At 46.5% G+C, this 9992-nt stretch overlaps 1 protein-coding gene across 1 annotated transcript in view; it reads right to left on the reverse strand.

The window, feature by feature from the left end:
* The window catches only part of LOC119100332 (proteasomal ubiquitin receptor ADRM1), a 9338-nt gene extending 8067 nt beyond the window's left edge, over positions 1-1271 (reverse strand). The window contains exon 1 of the mRNA XM_037223434.1: positions 1130-1271. The gene's annotated coding sequence lies outside the window, so the exon portion shown is untranslated. The remainder of the gene's footprint in view (positions 1-1129) is intronic.
* Between the last annotated feature and the right edge of the window lie 8721 nt (positions 1272-9992).

The following is a 9992-nucleotide window of genomic DNA, read 5'->3' on the forward strand; positions in this document are numbered from 1 at the left end:
ACTTCAACTTCAAGACCTTTTTCTATGAGGTATCATTCAGGAAGGCCATGTTAAAGCATCCTTTCTGATGCACTTTTTTGGAAGGCCTTTTTCAGTATGATAATATTCAGAATAACTTTTAAGGATTCAGCCTTCATGTAAAAAATGCAAATTAATGACACAACTTGAGACTATACCCATATGTTTTTAAAGTTACACTCAATCAAGTTTCAATTATAAAATTGCACACTTAACTGCACACAACCCAACTTCATGACAAACATCACTGAGACACAAAGCATTCATAGACATAATCCAAGCAAAACAGCTTATTTGCATGGGGCACCATGCCACACTCCAGCATTTTCCATATATGTGGAGCCCTAGTCCTAAATAAAACTAGTCCCAATAAAATCCATCATGTGTATAAACATTTGAATGCTTACCAATCCAAACACAGGGTTAATGATCATGATATCAATACTGAGAAATGACCGCATGCATGGGTGCATATAAGTGATGCATGCATCACTTGTATGCACCCAATACATAACAGGCATGTAACACTTTTAAGGGTGCAAAATGGCTGTAGTGGTTGATGCCCCTCAAAATCATCCTTACCACCAAGTAAAGGGAAGCTGGGCCTCATTGTCATTGATTGAATGGTGGTGGTGTCAATAAGCTATGAAATATCACTGACAGGAGATAAACTAGGGCATGTGGCATTTATAGCAGCCTGATCATTGTTGATCAGATTTCTGGGGAACATTGACTGCTAAGGTCATTTATGCCCAGATGCACTCATTACTTAAAGCTATATTTCTCTTCCTTTCTCTGAAAATAAGACAGTTCAATGCCATATGGCCACCTTTTGAGAACAAGTGTATCCATGTTTCAAAATATTGAGAGCATGACATGCACTTTTAATTTTGATGACCTTAACCTACTGTGAATGCATCCCATGCTTTTACATCCTACTGAACATTTTGCGACAAAAATACTTGAATTCAGCACAATTTAGCCAGGTCTGAGTTCGGAGCACACGTAACCCAGATTCAAAGCACCGACGTCATCTCGGCGGCTGACACAGTGGATGAATTTTTCCCGGATCGGACAGTCTATTCACACAACTATATGAAACATACATTACCTTGATTTAGCTTTGCTCAAGCAGTTCGCAGCCGACGATACTCGAAAAACTGAAGATGTACAGCACGTTCGCTGCCACCAAATCCTAAACGCAGAGGGCTCTCTATATCTTGCGCCACCCGCCCACAGCACCCCGCGCAGGACAAACGCACACTGAAGCTCATGATATTCTGCCAAATAATCCTGTGTACTTATAATGGCGCGACAAAGACGGAAGATCGCCGCGGCGTAAAGTGATGCCACTTTTAAAATACCGGTTACGGTCGGGATGGTGTCAAGCTTCGCGAGTTGCTATGACTGTTTTTGAGCAAAGAAAATGTGTTAAACGGAATTAAAACTCAAGTTTCAATTGGTTAAAAAAAACAGAGCTTGGGAATCTATTTCCATGCAAATATCATTAACAAACCTTGAACGTTGATTACGCAGCTTTTATCAAAACACTCCCAGCCGCCAGTAAAGACGTCTGACGAGTAAGAGCTTAATACTGGATTGAAAGAATCAGTTGCTCCATTTTAGTCAGATGTGTCATTTCATATCATTTAGTCAGATGTGACATCGCATATTTCTATTATACTGTTGCATTGGACTGATCCAGTGACGGTCCAAAGTTCCAGCCCATATGTACGCGCGAGCTTACATGGCAAAGCAGGGCGTCCGCGGCATAGCATGTGCCCCCCCCCCCCCCTCCCCCACTTCCTTCCACCTCGTGAGGAGGCTGAAGTACAGTCGCACAGTCAGCTGGCACCCATATCTGAGGCATGTCCATTCTTTTTCGCTTCGGGCCTCACTGTGCGCCGCCGCAGCGCGCGAATTACCTAACGACGCATCGATGGTATCCGTTCCCTGTCGACATACACCATACCACCGTGCACCCCACCTCAATCCCGCCAATCTCTCGCGACTGTTTTAAATACCCGTGCACAGGGTAGATGCCAAAGTGCGGCCAGGGCATAGGCTGGTGAGAATTTTGAAAGTGAATTGACGGCTCGCAGTGCTAAAGATTTTTCACGCGTCTTCATTTCGCTGGCTGGTTTTCAAAAGATGAGACTCGTCGCAATATTTCATGCGAAAACAATTTCGGAAGCTTGTAACTGCCCAAAACAATGGACAAAAGTCATACAACTGAAGATTCATCTTAAAAAACCAAGCCCCAGAATGAAGGCCCTTTTGTCATATGTTCTTATCTGGGCCCTGTTTCCGTACGCCGTCGGCGGCCACCGCCCTGGCCCGGCTGTCTACCGCATGACTGACTGCTAACTGATCGTATCGCTGCTTTGTTGCATATTTCTAGATCAGCATTACCACTAATTGGCGTGTAAAACATGTGTTGGACTGCTGCAACAGCATCCTTTCCAAATTATCTTCCTTGGCACTACACCACAGCAGAAGAAAAGCCTCCGGAAAGCCTCCGGAGAGCATATATTTTTTCGTACATGCGTATCCTAGCAACCGCTGTCAGCGGTGTTAGAAATAGTGCTGAGCGAAATGGTCCAGCCATTGATGTTCTGGCAAAATGTTTTGTCTTACCAGAGGATATCAGAGGTGATGGGAAGCAGATTTATAACGTCATTTTGTGTATACATTTATATTTGCTGCAGCTCAACAACTAGCTTTCAAGAACAACGAGAAACAAGGTTTTGGAGCAGGAAAGCTGAGGCCACTAAAGCCTACAGTGTCGAGCATATATTGAATGAGAGCGATGGAAGTGCAGCGAAACTTCCCAAATATTTTGCGTTTGCTTCTTTCTTCTATTTCCATGCATTGTTTTTTGTAAGTAGCTCGGACGCCAACAGAGCCGTCCGATGGTCATAAGATCGACAGGTGCACCAGGGCCTTAAGATCGCATCACGTTGAGGGCCTCGACTTCTCTGGCCGCGGACAAGTTGCAGCCGAGCTAACGAGCTTGCGCCCCGCCCCCTTTTCTTTATCCCACTTCCATCTATCTTACTCTGCCAGAAAGACATGGAATCCTTACAAAATAGCACGTCATGCTGGTGAAAATCCCGCGGAATGCAGCCCTCCCTGAAGGATTTGGACGATGCCATATCTTTGATCCCATTTCCAATTTCTGAATCCCTTTTGTCACCCAGTCCTCAGATACTAAAGGAAAGCATGGTAAGAGAGCCAATGGGACGAGAGCCAATGTTTCAAGGAATCATGATGTCACAAACTTTGTTTCAGGTAGACATATGCTAAAAAATCTCTTAACTTTCCAATAATTTGAAAATTCAGTGTGATTTGACCTGGCCAGAGCTTTACATTCCAGCGTGGGGATCCAAGCACAGATGTCTTGTAGGTATCCAGTGAAGCAGATGATTTTTTTCTGACTGAATGCAGAACTTTTGTGTCATGATGGCCTCAGTTGCTAATCCTGTGTATCACTTCCTACCACTGATCTTTGCACACTTCTTTACTTAATTCTCTATCAGATTGATTAAAATAGCAAATTTCCCATCAAAACAGCAATATGTAAAAGGGAGCACTACTATATATTACAATAGCATGTACCATGTTGTATAACGAAAACTGCTGTGTATGCACCTATGATTATGTGCGGTTATACACATGGCCAACACAGATGTTATGGCGCACAATAAATGCTTAAAACCAGACCCAATCCAGCCGATTACACCCAAAACTTACTTGTGAGCATATCGCACTGCAAGGCCCGCCCCATGCAGGGATGATAAGTCAATAGCAGCACAACTACAACCAAAGGAAAACCCACACAAAACGCCGGTACCCCCTGTGCCCCACAGTAATGCTGTGATGCCGAAGTCGAAGCAAGGTTATGGAAACACGTTTTCAATACATGGCTTGGGCGCCGGAAATGTGGTGAAATTAGACGAATCATCCAGAATCTGTCATCACCAAGGGGTCAGCACTATTGCTCACGTTGTTTACATGGGTTGCCTAGAAACGTATGTACGAAAAAAATATATGCCTCCGGGGAGCTGCCTGCCCAAGTCATGAATTAATCCAACGGACATTCAATTGGCCAACATTCAACGTAGACGACTTGATTTTCTTTTGCATGTGGGCAAGGGCGTAGCCAGAGCTTTGCCAAGCGAGAACACAGGGTTGGCAAAAGCCGCTCTTAAGGTGCCCAACCCCCCCCCCCCCTAAAAATTTCCTGGGGCTTACTTGTTAACAAAGGACATGGTTTTCTTCGTTCTATTGACATTTTTGCCTTGTAACCAGAACAGAAACCAGAAGTTATCGTGAGATCAATTCTGTTAGTATTTTCAAGTCAACAAACTGCAGAAAGGAGGCGCTGGCCGACTGTATGAAATAAATCACCGGCGCCCTTAATTTGTAATGTCTTAGTGAACTCTTCCTGAACCGATAGAATACAGAAGCTTTGTTAGAATTTGTATCTGGGTTCCACAGGCATTAAGGTCATTGCGAAGGCAGATTGTTGATCGATATGTTTGATCGAAATTTGAAGATGACAATCTGATTGCGGATCGAGTGTTCAACAGTGTGTATTAACATGGCCAAGCCACGTTTGTCTGGAAATGTTCAGCATTTAGGCAAAATCGGATAGTCATACAGCTTATGTAACGTGCCTTTTAACATGCGCGCTCGCAAATCTTAGCAACGAAAACCTCGACACCAGGCGTTGTAGTCTCCACAGTCCGCGGAGCGTTAGTACAATGACTAACTTTTAGCCGTAGCCCACCGCTGGACGAAAATGACAACGCTTCTAGAACAACTACCTTTTAACACTTAAATTCGATGAGTGATATATATGATGCGGCGGAGTTTTAAGCATGCGCACTCGGAAATTTTAGTAACAGAAACCTCAACAACAGGCGTCGCAGTCTCCGTAGGCCGCACAGCGTCGATTCAGCGGCTCATTCTGAGCTGTGGCCAACGGGTGGACGAGAATGACGACGCTTCTGAAAAAAGTACGTTTGAACACTGCAGAACACAAAATCTTACATTTAGAGGGCAGTCTGGGCGCTTCTTTCACGTGTGCGATTTTTAGACCGATGATAAGAACGGATCGACCCTTTAAGCACCGCGAAGTGGTGCTGGAATCTGGTGGTGGAACTGAAAGAGTAGAGGAAGATTCTCTATTTTTCGTCTTTCCGTAACTGTTTATCCGTCCAGAAGACAGATTAAAACGGCGCCCGCCGTCTGTTGGCACGTGCAGTGGTCGACGCCGTTCGGTTTTACGGAAGCTCCAGCCCGGGCCATCGCTGTCATTGCTCTCGATCATGGGCATAGGAACAGGGGGGGGGGGGGGGCAGGGGGCCATGACCCCCACTTTTCAAAGTGGGGGGCCAGCAATTTTAACTGGCCCGCCCACTTTTCATATCAGGGTTGCATATGGCTTAGTTTTGCCCTACTTTACACATGCATGCCGATTTACCTAATTTACCAGTAAATCTCCCTCAAGATGTGCCATCTTTTTCGTTTGCTCATTGACCATCGCTAAGTGTTCAAGCCGCAAGGCCGGCGCCGCACGGCCTGGAGGCTGCAACGCCGGACATTGAGGCTGTTGTTGCTATGGCTTGCGAGCGAGCATGTTCAAGACCAAATCACGTAGTTTTCTTATCAGTAATCAATTCTGACAGGATCTGGAGCATTTTAAGACGAACATGGGTTAGCCATGTGAATACAAATTAGGAACCCCCATTGCATTTGCAAGGTGCGGTCAGGGAGAACTCAATATCTCTGAAGAACACAGAAAAACACGGAACTGGAGCCTATGTGACAATTATTGGACTACCTGCCGTGATCAGGGATGTTGTTGCATCATTCAGGGTTCCTGTGCTGATCCGGGGCTAACTGCGCGGGTCAGAAGGCCTCCCGTGTCAGGGATGTAAACAGTGTGATATGATGTATCCTTCTAATGGCCTCCGAATCGACCAGGAAATCCCGCCCTGTGCCACCAGAATGATGGCCAGAAGATACTCATGGTGGGACGGAATGGCCTTTCAGCCATTTACCACAAACGGTAATGTATCCCTGGTGTTTTATTCAAGAGGCCCTTGCCCGGAAGGAAATAAGGGATCTCATTAATGTTGAGCAGAGTGGGGGTCTCATTATTGTTGAATAGGGTGGGTCAAAATGAGCTTAAAGAAAGCGAGCAGCGTCATGCCATGTTTGCTTGAGGACGCTCATTTTTTTCAGAATGCATTATTGAAACAAATTACATCCAAAGTCTAGAACATGTCCGCCCGCAACCTCGAGAGCAAGGACAAGGATGGTCTGGGTTGCAACTTCCGTAAAATCGAAAAGTTTCGGCCACCGCAAGTGCCACCAGACGGCGGGCGCCGTGCTGGTCTGTCTTCTCGATAGATAAATGGCTGCAAAAATACGAAAAATGGAGATTTTACCTTCAATCTTCCAGTTCAACCACCAGATTCCAGCCCTCTTCGCGGTGCTTTAAGGGCCAATCTGTTCTTTTCATCAGTGTAAAAATCGCACACGCGGAATATGCGCTCAGACTGCCCTCTAAATGCAAGATCTGATGTCGTGAAGCGTTCGAGGATACTTTTTCAGAAACGCCGTCATTTTCGTCCACCCGTTGGCCACAACCTAGCATTAGTTGCTAGGCCGACGCTGCGCGGCCTACGGAGGCTGCAACGCCTGGGGTCGAAGCTTGTGTTTTTGAGATTTTTGAGTGCATATGTTCAAAACTGCGTTACATAACTTGTGTTACAAGCCGATTTAAGTTTCAAAGGTTATCATTTTAGAAGTGTCACCATTTTCGTCCACCGGTGTGCCATGGCTAAGAGTTAGCTACTGGGCTAACGCTCCGCGGACTGCGGATACTGCAGCACCTGGTGTCGGGGTTTGATTGGTAGGATTTGATTTGAAATCATTGCCAAGATTTGCGGGCGCGCATGTTAAAAAGCACGTTACATGAATTGTATCACTAATCGATTCTGACTGACTGGTGAACATTTTCAAACAAACGTGGCTTGGCCAAGTTAATACACATTTGGATCAAACATATCGATCTACAATCTACCTTCGCGATGTCCTCACTGTCTGTGAAATTCAGATAAAGATTCTATCAAAGGTTCTGAATGTTATCGGTTTAGAAAGAATCAACTAACCATTGGAAATTAAGAGCGTCGGTGATTTATTCCATGCAGTCGTCCAACGCCCGATTTCTGCTGTTTATTGACCTCAAAATACAAACAGAATTGAGCTCACGGTAGCTCCTGGTTTCTGTTCTGGATGCGAGGTAAACATAGCAATAAAACGGAGAAAACCGCGTCACTTGTGAACAAGTAAGCTATATCCGGGGATATTTGGGGGGGGGGGATCACCATAAGATGGGCTTTTGTCAACCTTGTGCTCCCCTTGGCAAGGCCCTGGCTACGCCCCTGACTACACACAAAAGCAGATCAAGTCACATACGTTGTATGCTGGGCAGTGAGGCGTCCGTTGGGCCAGTGCATACCTAAGGCAGACAGCTTCCCGGAGGCTATTTTTCTGCGATGGTGTGATGTGAGGGGAGATAATTCGGAAAAAGATGCTGTCGTAGCTGTCCAACACATGTTTCATACACCATGTAGTAGTAACGCTGATTCAAAAGTATGCAACAAAGCAGTCGTACGATCAGTTCGCAGTCAGTCATGCGGGAGACATTCAGGCCAGGGCGGTGGTCACCCAAGGTGGACAGCAACAGGGTCCAGATAAGGAACATATGGCAGATGGGCCCTATTAGGTGGCTTGGTTCTTAAAAGAGAATCTGCAGTCTCGTGGCTTTTTCGCCTCGTTTCTGGCAGTTTCAAGCTCCCGAATCTGTTTCTGCCTAAAATGCTGCTGCAAGTCTTATCTCCTGAAAATCACCCAGTGAAATCAAGGCGCAGGAAAAATCTGTCGCACTGTGAGCCATCGATTCACTTTCAAAATTGTCATCAACCTATATCCAGGTCGTATTTTGGCATCTACACTGTGGGGGCAGATGCTTCCTCAATGATCCAAAATGCGTATCCGCTCGTGGAATTTCGCCTCCCCAGGAAAGACAATGTTAAAATGGATGAATAATACTGGGAAGCTGGATAGCCTTGTTTGCCGAATGACAGATGAGTCGAATAGGCAAGATTGTACACCAGTGAGAAACAGCCCTAGATGCATATTTAGCATAGCGGCCATGACATGTGAATACAGAGCGATAACAACCTCCATTCCTAACCCCTCCCGCCCCCTCCCCCCTTCCCCGGTCATCGGGCTCACTTTCCAGAAAGACTTGCTGAAGTACACCCTGAGCTTGCCCCCCCCCCCCCCACCACTTTTGCAAACGTTCCTACGCCTATGCTCTCGATGTTGCGGCGGACATGTTCAAACCTTTTGAAGTAATTTGTTTCACCAATCCATTCTGAAAAATGAGCTTTCTCAGGCAAACATGGGATGGCCTTGCTCGCATTTTTTGCTTATTTCTATTAATAAGTAACGAGACCTTCAACTCTACTGAACAATAATGAGAACCCTCATTTCCTTTCGGGCAAGGGAGACCTTGAGTGGAACACCAGGGACACTTTACCGTTTCCGGTCAAGGGCTGACAGGCCATTCCGTCCAATCGCAAAGTATCTTCTGGCTGTCATTCTGGCGACACGGGGCGGAATGTCCTGTTTAGCCCGGAGGTCATTAGAAGGATATATCGCATTGCATTGTCTCCCGCCCTGATACGGGACGCGTTCTGACCAGCGCAGTTGGCCCCGGATCAGCACAGGGACACTCATTGACGAAACAACATAATTGATCGCCGCAGGTGGTCCAATCATTGTCGCATAGACTCCAGTTCCATGTTTTTTTCCTCCGTTCTTCAGAGATATTAAGGACTCCCTGAACGTAGATTGCAGCCCACATGGGATCCCAAAGTTGCATTAACACGGCCAATCCATGTTCGTCTTAGAATGTCCAAGATTCAGTCTGAATTGAAAACTGATAAAAAACTATGTAATATGGTTTTGAACACACACACTCGCAAGTCAGCAATAGGAAAAGAGACTCGGTGCCCGGCGCTCCAATGTTCGTATGACGCGCGGCATCGGCCCTGCGGCTGCGACACTAAGCGATGGCCAATGAGCAAACGAAAAGATGAGTGGTGAACGAAGTAAATGGGCATATATGTTGAATGCAGTGCAAATGAAACGAAACACAGCCTTTATCTGAAAGGTGGGGGGGGGGGGAGGTAGCTCACATTGTGGCCCCCCCACCTTGAAAAGTGGGGGGCATTGCCCCCTGCCCCCCCCCCCCCCTGTTGCTACACTCGCAAACATACAGACGGACAGTGGATGGCATTTGGTGCTACGTTCGTCATCTTCAGAACTGTATGTTTTGCCTTGACCCATCAGCTGTGTTAGGGAGCAAACGGGCCGTTGCTGCCGGCGCGGCGGCGGCGTCTCCGCGATGGTGTGAGCGACCCCTCTGCCGATTGGTCCCCACCATCTGGAGCCCATATGTGGGCCACGTGGGTTTATGGAACACGCGGGCAGGGACGCACGGTCTCAGGCTATCAGTCCACGTTCATGTTCCGACGGCGCGGCTCGACGCGAGCCGCGTCAGCGTTTACAACGACGACGACGACTTCGGAGTGTGCGACGCCGCCCCTCCAACGCCTCTCTTACCTTCACTTTGCAACTCTTTGGATAATAGAGACTCTTCCTTTTCAACGTCTGTTTTCAAATCAAGTCGATGGTCCTCCGGAAAACTAACGAACTCTTTCACACGAACAAGCTGGATTCACGCAGTCTAGTTCTACGCAGTCTGACTTACCTTGCTTGCGGTCGCAGCTGTTCATGAAATTGAGCCAATCCGAATTAAATGGAGCAGATATGTTACAAGCATGAATAACACTTGGTCATATTATTGTTCAAATTTCAGAGCACATATT

Source organism: Pollicipes pollicipes, unplaced genomic scaffold (assembly GCF_011947565.3).
Source record: "Pollicipes pollicipes isolate AB1234 unplaced genomic scaffold, Ppol_2.1 Scaffold_4881;HRSCAF=5763_pilon_pilon_pilon, whole genome shotgun sequence".
In the NCBI taxonomy this organism is placed as follows: domain Eukaryota; kingdom Metazoa; phylum Arthropoda; class Thecostraca; order Pollicipedomorpha; family Pollicipedidae; genus Pollicipes; species Pollicipes pollicipes.